General features: G+C 41.5%; 1 protein-coding gene across 2 annotated transcripts in view; it reads left to right on the top strand.

The window, feature by feature from the left end:
* Positions 1 to 12,781, top strand: part of LOC126293430 (zinc finger protein ZFP2-like) — a 76,554-nt gene that overhangs the window by 45,657 nt on the left and 18,116 nt on the right. The gene's annotated exons all lie outside the window — the stretch shown is intronic.

The following is a 12,781-nucleotide window of genomic DNA, read 5'->3' as shown; positions in this document are numbered from 1 at the left end:
ATAGCTAAATGTCGATTGATGACAAATCTCATTCTGGACGTCCATCAGCTGCCAGAATTGACCAAAAAATATTGAAAAAATTGTAGAACTTTTGCTCACAGACAGTAAATAGACAATTGCTCAACTGTCATCAGAGATTAGTTGGTTATCTTGGAGCTAGGTTCAGTGATTTTGTGGTAGACAGGAGTTTGGTTCTTCCACCAAGACAAGGCACCTGCACTCCCAGCCATCTCTGTTTTTGACTAAAAATGGCACGGTTTCACTGCCTCACACACACCTTAATCACCTGACCTGGCTCCGTGCGACTTTTTCTTGTTTCCAAGCGTGAAAAGGGGATGAAAGGACACTGATTTGATGACACTGACGAAGTCAAGAAAAAAACGAGGGAGAAGCTCTCAGCTATTTCTAAAGATGACTACAAAAAATGTTTCAAACAGTGGAAGCACTGGTGGGACAAATGTATTAGTTGTAATGGAGAGTATTTTAAAGGGGATAAGGTTGTTTTGTAAACAATTTGAAAATATATAGTTCTTTTTCTGCTGCCTCGTATGTAGTTAAATCCCTTCAGTTGTAAAAGGCTTTTATAAGACAGCGGATACCAGTAAGAACTATCCTAGCTAGAATTCTACCTGTGATTGGGCTAGTTGAAGTAAAAAATATAAGAAATGTCACCCAACCCTGGCGACTGGAGAGCAGAGAATGGAAACAGAGCCTATATAGATGTAGAGGCATAATGTAGAGTAAGAGGTTGAAAATCGTGTCGCATCCAATGACCGTGAGCTTTGCAGGAGCAAGCAGTGCAGAGACGACCACCACAAGTGAGAGGATGGCACCGAGTTGCTCACGCAGATGGGGGGAGTAAATAGGTAAGTTACTAAATCGGTGGAGCGCTGCTGTAACCGTTTGCAAGGGGGAGTGAAAGTGACTACTCTGTCTGTTCACCTCAACTGACAATCCTAAATGTAAGCTGAGGAAGTATACTGTGCATTTTTTTTAAATGGTCAATTTCATGTTTGTCTTATCATACCTCTTTACATTTGAAACAATGGAAACTCCAGGTAGGAATATCAACAGTGTAGGAAAAGACAGATTGCTACTTACTGTAAAGAAAACACATTAAGTTGCAGACTGACACACTTAAAAGACAATTACATAGAGGTTTCAGCCACAGTCATCATCAGTAAAGAGAGATGTACACCTCACCCACACATGACCACTAACTCCAGCATCTCGAGCTGGAATACCATGAGCATTCCGGTGTCAAATGTTTGCCATCATGTGTACGTGAGATGTGCTTGCTTTTGAATGTGAGTTGTCTGTATGTCTCTCTTACTGATGAAGGTTGTGGCCGAAAGCTTTATGTAAGTGTCTTTTAAGTGCCTGTGTGCAACTTAACATGTTCTCTTTACAGTAAATTGCAGTCTGTCTTTTTACATTTTATGTGCCTTTGTCGTCATTTACATCATTTTGTAATGTGCTTTCTCAGCTAGTAAAGATTGTCAATTGGTGTGAACATCTGGGCTAGTCATTTTCGCAACAGGTCATCCTAATAGATGGCTATAGTATTGCTCCACCATTTATTTACTTCCTTTCTCTGCATGTGCCATCTTTACTCTGCTCTCATTTGTGGCAGTCACCTCCACTCCGCCCAGCTCGTGACACTTGTGGTTGCACCGAGCGAGGTGGCGCAGTGGTTAGCACACTGGACTCGCATTCGGGAGGACGACGGTTCAATCCCATCTCCGGCCATCCTGATTTAGGTTTTCCGTGATTTCCCTAAATCATTTCAGGCAAATGCCGGGATGGTTCCTTTGAAAGGGCACGGCCGACTTCCTTCCCAATCCTTCCCTAACCCGAGCTTACGCTCCGTCTCTAATGACCTCGTTGTCGACGGGACGTTAAACACTAACCACCACCACCACCACCACTACCACTTGTGGTTGCACTAAGTTTCAACCTGTTATTTCGCATTATGCCTCTCCATCTACAAAGGCTCTGTTTGTATTTTTAGTTCCCCAGTCGCCACTGTTCTGTGACATTCATTATACTTTTTAGTGCAACTAGCCCATCTGCAAGAAGAATTTTAGTGAATATAGTTCTCAATTGTATCCATTACCTTATGGTTACAAACATTTATAAAAGAAGAAGAAGAAGAAGGAGAAGGAGAAGGAGAAGGAGAAGGAGAAGGAGAAGGAGAAGGAGAAGGAGAAGGAGAAGGAGAAGAAGAAGAAGGAGGAGGAGGAGGAGGAGGAGGAGGAGTTCCTTAATGTCATCTCTTGCTTGATTTCAGTAACAATACACTTGATGATGGGCATGTGTTAGCCAGAAATTGGTCTTAATATTGGAAAAAATAAAGTAATTTATCTCCATATTTATTTTCTCGATAATGTTTCATGAAAAAGGACATCATCTTCCCTATGGGGATGCCGATTTGAGTTACAGAGCATTTCCATAATATCTGTGTGTTGATTGAACATACCAGTAATAAACATAGCTACATGCTTCTGAATTGCTTTGATATCTTCCTTTAATCTGACTTTCTGTGATCCCTAACACTTTAGCAGTATTTGAGAATGGGTCACAAAAGTGTCCTGTATGTGGTCTGTACTATAAATGAGCTTCACTACCCTAAAATTCTCCAAATAAACGGAATACGACCATTCACCATCTTTACTAGTGACCCCATGTGCTTGTCGCATTTCATATCGCCTTATGATGGCATGCCCTGATTTTAAATCAAAGTATCTCTGTCAATCAGCGTACCACTAATACTGTATTAGAATATTAAAGATCCATTTTTCCTGCTCATCGGCTTTAATTTACATTTTTACACATTTATAGCAAGCTGCCAAATGTCACACCAAATATAGATCTGACAAAAGTAATCAATTTTTGAAAATATAATGTAATTGGATAGATAAAAACCTACTCACTGAGTGGCAGCAGGAGAACACAAACATGTAAAAGTATTTAAATTTGCAAGCTTTTTGAGCCAATGGCCTCTTCTTCTGGCAGATGGACTGAAGAGAATTGAAGGGAAAGGACTCTTAAGGTTTAGGAAAGGGGGAGAGTTTGGAAAAGTTGCTCAGAACCCTATGTCAGAGGAGACTTACCAGATGGGATGAGTAAGAAAGGCTGACTGTTGGGGAGTGCACCCAACAAGATCTGAAATCCTGAGAGCTTAACACTGGATGCTAGGGTGATATGCAAGACAAAGATTACTGCCAAAAGATTGTGCATGAGTTAATAAAAGTGGAAAATTAAGTTCGTTCTATCTGGTAGAGGTGGGCAATAGACAGATAAGAAAATAGACATAAGAAACTAAAAGGTAGTGATTGAAGGAATAATTACTGCTAAGAAATGTCGAGACTGAAGAAATGAACATAAATTAAGGTCAGATGGGTGGCTAGAACTGATGTCATATCTTAGTGCCATTTCCAACCTGCAGAGTTCTGGGGAACTGGTGTCTGGAAGAAGAATCCAGATATCACGTGTGGTGAAACAGGCATCGATGTTATCATTGCCATAATGTAAAACATGCTCTGCAACAGGATATTGTGCGATGCCGGTATACACCCTATGCCTATGCCCATTCTCCTAATTGATAACTTGGTGGTTGTAATACCAATGTAAAAGGCTGAACAGTGTTTACGTAACAGCTGATATACAAAGCGTGTCGTTTCATGGGTGGCTCTCCCTTTGGCAGCATGTGTTTCGCCAGTTACAAGGCTGATAGAGGTGAATGTAGTGGGGTACAGGGGGCAAATCTTACAGTGGGAACAGTCGCAGTAGTAGGAGCTGCAAGGTAGGAAAATGGGTGGAGAAGAGGCAGGCATCTGACATGTATGTTATCGTGACTAAGAGGGCGATGAAAGGCTATTCTTTGTGTGATGGACAAAATGTTGGACAGAATGGACCTCATTTCAGGGCAAGATTTTACGAAGTCATAGCCTTGTTGATGTAACAGATTGATACATTTAGACCAGGATAATACTGAGTGAGAAGAGGTGTAATCCTAAGTTGTTTTTTGGAGGGATCAGCAATACCAGGATTGGATGTGATGGCCCGAGAAATCTGCTTTTGAACTTGGCTGGTGGGGTAAATACTTGAGAATGGTGGTGTGTTGCTGTAAATACTCCGCGTCTGAAGAAAAGTGTTTGCTCCGACTGCTAAGGCTATGTGGGAGGAAATGTTTTTCATGGAAAGGACGGTAATTGTCAAATTATAAGTATTGTTGTTTGTGAGTGGGTGTAAACAGAATTCTGAGGTCAACATCAAGGAAAGTGGTATGGGATTCAGAATAGGACACTGTGAAACTTAATTGGATGAACATATTTAGAGATTCCAAGAATTCTAACAGGTCAGCCATACTATGGATTCTTACAAAAAAGATGTCAACAATGTATCTAAATCAGACCAGGAGCTGAAGGCTTTCAGATCCCAGGAAAGCCCCTTCTAAGCCAACCATGAGAAGCCTTCAAACCATAGTTTGGTTTAGATACATTGATGACATCTTTGTATTATGGACCCATATTGAAATTGACCTGTTAAAATTCTTGGAATCTTTAAATACATTCTCCCAATTAAATGTCACATGGCTCTATTCCAAATCCTGTGCCACTTTGCTTGATGATCTCGTCCTCACTGAAAGTCAGTTTACATACTTCTGTTACATTTTGACAGTTGCCGTCCTTCCTGTGTCAAACTTTCGCTTCTATACAGCTTTGGCTTTGGAGGCACACCACTTACGTGGTGGGCCTTAATCGAAATGGTATTTCATTCAATTTTGATTTGCAATTAAATGCTTTTGTGAAGGTGTCTCTTTTTTAACAATATTAATCTTCAATGGTAATTAATTGTTACTTTAATGACATAAGACTCCCTGAATCTTAAAACATGAGCATATAAGTTGAACACTGGAATAAACTTTCATATTAATTTCCTTGGCTAGTCAGTTCACGTTAATGCAAAAAACCTTTAGTTATTAATTACAATTGTGGCGCACACACACGCGAGAGTATTTTGTCTTACCTCTGTTAACCATTGCATTGTAGTCAGAGTCTTGGCTCTGGCTCTCGGTTGTTGTACTGAAAATAAGAACCTTAAAGCTACGTATTTTCTGCAACGCCGGGCAGCTGTGGAGAAAAATGTATATTATGTTAATAGCTGATGAGTTTTTCGCTTCTGGTAATTTTTATATGTTAATATCGCCACGTAATGGTGTCGTTGGCTGCATCGTCCGCTGCGATTGTTGCACTGTAAATTACTCAAATGCAGGTTAATTCAAGGAAGGCAGACATGAAATTGGGATCACCTCTTACAAATTAAAAGTGAACAATAATATTAAATCAATATATTGTCTGCTTAATTAGTACAAATATGCTTACATTTGCCAGCACTCGCAAGATGTCCATCTACACGAACCAAGACAAGAGAAGAAGTGAAGATGACTAAAAAAATTAACAAAAGAGCATATCTTGTGAACTCTTTAGATCAATTTGTTATATTTCTTTGCCCTTGAAACTTACACTGAGAAATTATTATAATACGGATACATGAGAAAAATGTATATTATTCAATTTTTAAATGTCTCTTCTTTATAAATACTGTTTTTTAAGTCTTTTCTTATTATTTCAATGGGGACGCTATAGATTCAAACCTGTGACTGTCCATCCTGAGTTTGGTTTTCCATGATTTCCTTTAATCACTAAAGGCGAATGCCAGGATGGTCCCTATGAAAGGGCACTTCCGACTTCTTTTCCTACCTTTCCCTAATCCAGTGGGAACGATGACCTTGCTGTTTGGTCCCCTCCTCCCAAATCTACCAACCAAATTAATGCTGCTGATCCCTCCAAAAAACAACTTAGGGATACACCTCTTGCCCCTCAGTATTATCCTGGTCTTGAATGTATTAATCAGCTACTTCAATATGGCTATGATTTCCTAAACTCGTGCCCTGAAACGAGGTCCATTCTGTCTGACTTTTTCCCCACCAACCAACAATGGCTTTTTATCACTCTCCCAATCTCCACAGTTCCTTGTCAGACCCTATACTCCTTCCGCACCACACCCATCCCCGTACGTTATGGGTCCTTCCCCTGTGATTGTCTCCCCTGTAAGGCTTGCCTTGCGTACCCCCCTACCACCACCTATGTCAGTCCTGTAATTGCCAAACATGCACTGTCAAAACAAGAGTAATCAGTCAGGATGAATGGTCATAGGAAGAGGGTGTATACAGGCAACACACAATACTGTGGTGCAGAATATTCTCTAAGACATGGCAATCGTGACCTTGGTGCCTGTTTCACCATACGTGCCATCTGGATTCCTCCCGAAGACACCAGTTTCTTAGGACTTCACAGACGGTAACTGGTGTTACAACACTTCCTCAGTTCTAGCCACCCACCTGACCTAAATTTACATTAACTCCTTCTGTCTCAACATTTCTTCACAGTAACTATTCTGTTCTTCACTCATTTTTAGTTTTCTGTAGCCTTCGTTTTCTGACCTGTCTATTTTTCATCACCGTCACCCGTACCTCTACCACATACAATGCACTTAGCTTTCCATTCTTATTAACTCGTGCACGATGTTTTGGCAGTAATATCTGTTTTGCATATTACACTAGCGTCTAGCTTTAAGCTCTCAGGTTTTCAAATGTTGTCCGGTGTTGTCCCCAACAATCAGACTTTCCTTATCATCGTAGCCATTAAATCTCCCCTGACACGGGTTTCTGGGTGACTTTTCCAAACTCTATCCCATTTCCTAAACCATACCAGTCTTTTTCCTACAGTGCTGAGTGTTCCTCTTCTGCCAGAAGAAGGATCATCTTGCTGTAAAAGCTTGCAAATTTAAATAGCTTAATAGGTGTGTTCTCCTGCCACCACTTGACAAATAGAAATTCAGCATCTCCTTGCCGGACACATGGTATTGAAGTGTGACATGAGATTTGTAGGATGGCATGTCCCATTTCCAAGTTCCTGTGACAGCAAACGATGTTCCTGACATTTAGTAGTTAGTTTCGGAACATCCCACTGTGGAAGATGTTATTGTGATATGTGCAGATGGAAGAATGGCTTGAACCCATCAGTTCTACAATGCTAGTGAGTGTCTGTATGTGCTGTGTGTGGCCATTTGTTCTGTGGAGCAAGGCATGTTGTTTGGAAGACAAGGGGGGGGGGGGGGAAATGGGGGGGGGGGGGGATGGCCACAGTGGACACTGTGACAAATGACTGTTGAATTGGCTTTGTAACTTCATGCGATCATTTGTGACAGGCAGTAGTAATATACACTTCGAGGTGTTAATGTGGGCAGATCCGCATAAAGTGTTACCCATTTTGCTAGGTTTTTCCATCCTTCAGTTATTTCTGTTATTTTGTTACCTAGTCCAGACTACATCCGCAGCTCACAGTAGCATTCTCGCTTCCCGAGCACGGGGTGCCAGGTTCGATCCCCGGCATGGTCAGGAATTTTCACCTGCTCCGAGATGACTGGGTGTTGTTGTGTTGTCTCCATCATCATCATTCATTCTCATTACTGTTGGAGGAAGGCAACAGCAAACCACCTCCATTAGGACCTTGCCTAATTCCCCTACACTCAAGAAGCATGAAACTTCATTTCCAGTCCACACGGTTTCAAAACTTCAGTAATGTATTTTTAGTAATAGGACCATATATATTTTTAAAGTGAGTTGACTTTAAAATATGTTATACATGTTGTTGTTGTTGTGGTCTTCAGTCCTGAAACTGGTTTGATGCAGCTCTCCATGCTACTCTATCCTGTGCAAGCTTCTTCATCTCCCAGTACCTACTGCAACCTACGTCCTTCTGAATCAGCTTAGTGTAGTCATCTCTTGGTCTCCCTCTACGATTTTTACCCTCCACGCTGCCCTCCAATACTAAATTGGTGATCCCTTGATGCCTCAGAACATGTCCTACCAACCGATCCCTTCTTCTGGTCAAGTTGTGCCACAAACTTCTCTTCTCCCCAATCCGATTCAATACTTCCTCATTAGTTATGTGATCTACCCATCTAATCTTCAGCATTCTTCTGTAGCACCACATTTCGAAAGCTTCTATTCTCTTCTTGTCCAAACTATTTATCGTCCATGATTCACTTCCATACATGGCTACACTCCATACTAATACTTTCAGAAATGACTTCCTGACACTTAAATCTATACTCGATGTTAACAAACTTCTCTTCTTCAGAAACGCTTTCCTTGCCAGTGCCAGTCTACATTTTATATCCTCTCTACTTCGACCATCATCAGTTATTTTGCTCCCCAAATAGCAAAATTCCTTTACTACTTTAAGTGTCTCACTTCCTAATCTAATTCCCTCAGCATCACCCGACTTAATTCGACTACATTCCATTATCCTCGTTTTGATTTTGTTGATGGTCATCTTATATCCTCCTTTCAAGACACTATCCATTCCGTTCAACTGCTCTTCCAAGTCCTTTGCTGTCTCTGACAGAATTACGATGTCATCGGCGAACCTCCAAATTTTTATTTCTACTCCATGGATTTTAATACATACTCCGAATTTTTCTTTTGTTTCCTTTACTGCTTGCTCAATATACAGATTGAATAACATCGGGGATAGGCTACAACCCTGTCTTACTCCCTTCCCCACCACTGCTTCCCTTTCATGCCCCTCGACTCTTATAACTGCCATCTGGTTTCTGTACAAATTGTAAATAGCCTTTCGCTCCCTGTATTTTACCCCTGCCACCTTCAGAATTTGAAAGAGAGTATTCCAGTCAACATTGTCAAAAGCTTTCTCTAAGTCTACAAATGCTAGAAACGTAGGTTTGCCTTTTCTTAATCTAGCTTCTAAGATAAGCCGTAGGGTCAGTATTGCCTCATGTGTTCCAATATTTCTACGGAATCCAAACTGATCTTCCCCGAGGTCGGCTTCTACCAGTTTTTCCATTCGTCTGTAAAGAACTCGCGTTAGTATTTTACAGCTGTGACTTATTAAACTGATAGTTCGGTAATTTTCACATCTGTCAACACCTGCTTTCTTTGGGATTGGAATTATTACATTCTTCCTGAAGTCTGAGGGTATTTCGCCTGTCTCATACATCTTGCTCACCAGATGGTAGAGTTTTGTCAGGACTGGCTCTCCCAAGGCCGTCAGTAGTTCCAATGGAATGTTGTCGACTCCGGGGGCCTTGTTTCAACTCAGGTCTTTCAGTGTTCTGTCAAACTCTTCACGCAGTATCGTATCTCCCATTTCATCTTCATCTACATCCTCTTTCATTTCCATAATATTGTCCTCAAGTACATCGCCTGCGTATAGACCCTCTATATACTCCTTCCACCTTTCTGCTTTCCCTTCTTTGCTTAGAACTGGGTTTCCATCTGAGCTCTTAATATTCATACAAGTGGTCCTCTTTTCTCCAAAGGTCTCTTTAATTTTCCTGTAGGCAGTATCTATCTTACCTCTAGTGAGATAAGCCTCTACATCCTTACATTTGTCCTCTAGCCATCCCTGCTTAGCCATTTTGCACTTCCTGTCGATCTCATTTTTGAGACGTTTGTATTCCTTTTTGCCTGCTTCATTTACTGCATTTTTATATTTTCTCCTTTCATCAATTAAATTCAATATTTCTTCTGTTACCCAAGGATTTCTACTAGCCCTAGTCTTTTTACCTACTTGATCCTCTGCTGCCTTCACTACTTCATCCCTCAAAGCTACCCATTATTCTTCTATTGTATTTCTTTCCCCCATTCCTGTCAATTGCTCCCTTATGCTCTCCTTGAAACTCCGTACAACCTCTGGTTCTTTTAGTTTATCCAGGTCCCATCTCCTTAAATTCCCACTTTTTTGCAGTTTCTTCAGTTTTAATCTACAGGTCACAACCAATAGATTGTGATCAGAGTCCACATCTGCCCCTGGAAATGTCTTACAATTTAAAACCTGGTTCCTAAATCTCTGTTGTACCATTATATAATCTATCTGAAACCTGTCAGTATCTCCAGGCTTCTTCCATGTATACAGCCTTCTTTTATGATTCTTGAACCAAGTGTTACCTGTGATTAAGTTGTGCTCTGTGCAAAATTCTACCAGGCGGCTTCCTCTTTCATTTCTTTGCCCCAGTCCATATTGACCTACTACGTTTCCTTCTCTCCCTTTTCCTACTACCGAATTCCAGTCACCCATGACTATTAAATTTTCGTCACCCTTCACTATCTGAATAATTTCTTTTATTTGATCATACATTTCTTCAATTTCTTCGTCATCTGCAGAGTTAGTTGGCGTATAAACTTGTACTACTGTAGTAGGTGTGGGCTTCGTATCTATCTTGGCCACAATAATGCGTTCACTATGCTGTTTGTAGTAGCTTACCCGCATTCCTATTTTCCTATTCATTATTAAACCTACTCCTGCATTACCCCTATTTGATTTTGTGTTTATAACCCTGTAGTCACCTGACCAGAAGTCTTGTTCCTCTTGCCACCGAACTTCACTAATTCCCACTATATCTAACTTTAACCTATCCATTTCCCTTTTTAAATTTTCTAACCTACCTGCCCGATTAAGGGATCTGACATTCCACGCTCCAACCCGTAGAACGCCAGTTTTCTTTCTCCTGATAACGACATTCTCTTGAGTAGTCCCCGCCCGGAGATCCGAATGAGGGACTATTTTACCTCCGGAATATTTTACCCAAGAGGATGCCATCATCATTTAGTCATACAGTAAAGCTGCATGCCCTCGGGAAAAATTACGGCTGTAGTTTCCCCTTGCTTTCAGCCGTTCGCAGTACCAGCACAGCAAGGCTGTTTTGGTTATTGTTACAAGGCCAGATCAGTCAATCATCCAAACTGTTGCCCCTGCAACTACTGAAAAGGCTGCTGCCCCTCTTCAGGAACCACACATTTGTCTGGCCTCTCAACAGATACCCTTCCGTTGTGGTTGCACCTACGGTACGGCTACCTGTATGTTTGTATTAATTATTTTTATTTATTTATTTATTTAACCTCATCAGATTAGGGCCATCAGGCGCGCTCTTACATCGGACCAGTGCTCCACACATGCTGCATTTCACACATCAGAGTTACATCATGACTGTGGTGTCACCGCCAGACACCACACTTGCTAGGCGGTAGCCTTTAAATCGGCCGCGGTCCGGTAGTATATGTCGGACCGGCGTGTCCCCACTATCAGTGATTGCAGACCAAGCGCCGCCACACGGCAGGTCTAGAGTGACTTCCTAGCACTCACCCCAGTTGTTTAGCCGACTTTGCTAGCGATGGTTCACTGACTTCTACGCTCTCATTTGCCGAGACGATAGTTAGCATAGCCTTCAGCTACGTTATTTGCTACGACCTAGCAAGGCGCCAGTATCCGTACTATTGATATTGTGAATCATGTACCACAAAGAGCGACATTCTCCGTTAATGGATTAAAGTTAAGTATTCCACCAGCTATTAATTCCCTTGTCATGTTCCAGACCTCACGCCAGCCTGCGTGAGCTAAAACGTGTGCATATCGGCCTCCTTTAACCGTACGGTTGGCTCTCCTGCCAACCACAACATTGACAATAGTTTAAATAAGAAAAATTAGATTACTCTAGTCAGAATATGGATAAAGAGTAGTGACTAAGACCTAATAAAGTAAATGCTGACAGTATTTTCTACATCTACATTTATACTCCACAACTCACCCAATGGTGATGGTGTTTGGTGGAAGGCACTTTACGTGCCACTGTCATTACCTCCCTTTTCTGTTTCAGTCGCGGGTGGTTCGCGGGAAGAACAACTGTATGAAAGCTTCCGTGCGCGCTCGAATCTCTCTAATTCTACATTCGTGATCTCCTCGGGAGGTATAAGAAGGGGAAATCAATATATTCGATACCTCATCCGGAAACACACCCTCTCGAAACCTGGACAGCAAGCTACACCGCGATGCAGAGCGCCTCTCTTGCAGAGTCTTCCACTTGAGTTTGCTAAACATCTCCGTAATGCTATCACAGTTACCAAATAACCCTGTGATGAAACGCGCCGCTCTTCTTTGGATGTTCTCTATCTCCTCCGTCAATCCGATCTGGTACGGATCCCACACTGATGAGCAATACTCAAGTATAAGTTGAACGAGTGTTTTATAAGCTACCTCCTTTGTTTATGGACTACATTTTCTAAGGACTCTCCCAATGAATCTCAATCTGGCACCCGCCTTACCAACAATTAATTTTATATGATCATTCCACTTCAAATCGTTCCGCACGCATACTCCCAGATATTTTACAGAAGTAACTGCTACCAATGTTTGTTCCGCTATCATATAATCATACAATAAAGGATCCTTCTTTATGTGTATTCGCGATACATTACATTTGTTTATGTTAAGGGTCAGTTGCCACTCCCTGCACCAAGTGTCTATCCACTGCAGATCTTCCTGCATTTCACTACAATTTTCTAATGCTGCAACTTCTCTGTATACTACAGCATCATCCGCAAAAAGCCGCATGGAACTTCCGACACTACCTACTAGGTCATTTATATATATATTGTGAAAAGCAATGGTCCCATAACACTCCCTTGTGGCACGCCAGAGGTTACTTTAACATCTGTAGACGTATCTCCATTGATAACAACATGCTGTGTTCTGTTTGCTAAAAACTCTTCAATCCAGCCACACAGCTGGTCTGATATTCCGTAGGCTCTTACTTTGTTTATCAGGCGACAGTGCGGAACTATATCGAACGCCTTCCGGAAGTCAAGGAAAATAGCATCTACCTGGTATCCTGTATCTAAAATTTTCTGGGTCTC

The sequence above is a fragment of the Schistocerca gregaria genome, chromosome 10, assembly GCF_023897955.1.
Source record: "Schistocerca gregaria isolate iqSchGreg1 chromosome 10, iqSchGreg1.2, whole genome shotgun sequence".
NCBI lineage: Eukaryota > Metazoa > Arthropoda > Insecta > Orthoptera > Acrididae > Schistocerca > Schistocerca gregaria.
This window is presented reverse-complemented; position numbering and strand designations above follow the sequence as displayed.